Source organism: Bison bison, unplaced genomic scaffold (genome assembly GCF_000754665.1).
Source record: "Bison bison bison isolate TAMUID 2011002044 unplaced genomic scaffold, Bison_UMD1.0 scf7180017864105, whole genome shotgun sequence".
In the NCBI taxonomy this organism is placed as follows: Eukaryota; Metazoa; Chordata; class Mammalia; order Artiodactyla; family Bovidae; genus Bison; species Bison bison.
The window spans coordinates 13,098,557-13,099,176 of NW_011494677.1; positions in this window are offsets into that span (position 1 = coordinate 13,098,557).

A 620-nucleotide genomic window follows, 5' to 3' on the forward strand; every position below is an offset into this window, starting at 1 on the left:
TGCAGTAAGATTAGGATCTCAATTACAGGAGAAAAACTATTAAAAATTCCAACACATGGAGGCTGAACAACACGCTGCTGAATAACCAACAAATCACAGAAGAAATCAAAAAAGAAATCAAAATTTGCATAGAAACGAATGAAAATGAAAACACAACAACCCAAAACCTGTGGGACACTTTAAAAGCAGTCCTAAGGGGAAAGTTCATAGCAACACAGGCATACCTAAAGAAACAAGAAAAAAGTCAAATAAATAACCTAACCCTACACCTAAAGCAACTAGAAAAGGAAGAAATGAAGAACCCCAGGGTTAGTAGAAGGAAAGAAATCTTAAAAATTAGGGCAGAAATAAATGCAAAAGAAACAAAAGAGACCATAGCAAAAATCAACAAAGCCAAAAAAGCTGGTTCTTTGAAAGGATAAATAAAATTGACAAACCATTAGCCAGACTCATCAAGAAACAAAGGGAGAAAAATCAAATCAATAAAATTAGAAATGAAAATGGAGAGATCACAACAGACAACACAGAAATACAAAGGATCATAAGAGACTACTATCAGCAATTATATGCCAATAAAATGGACAACGTGGAAGAAATGGACAAATTCTTAGAAAAGTACA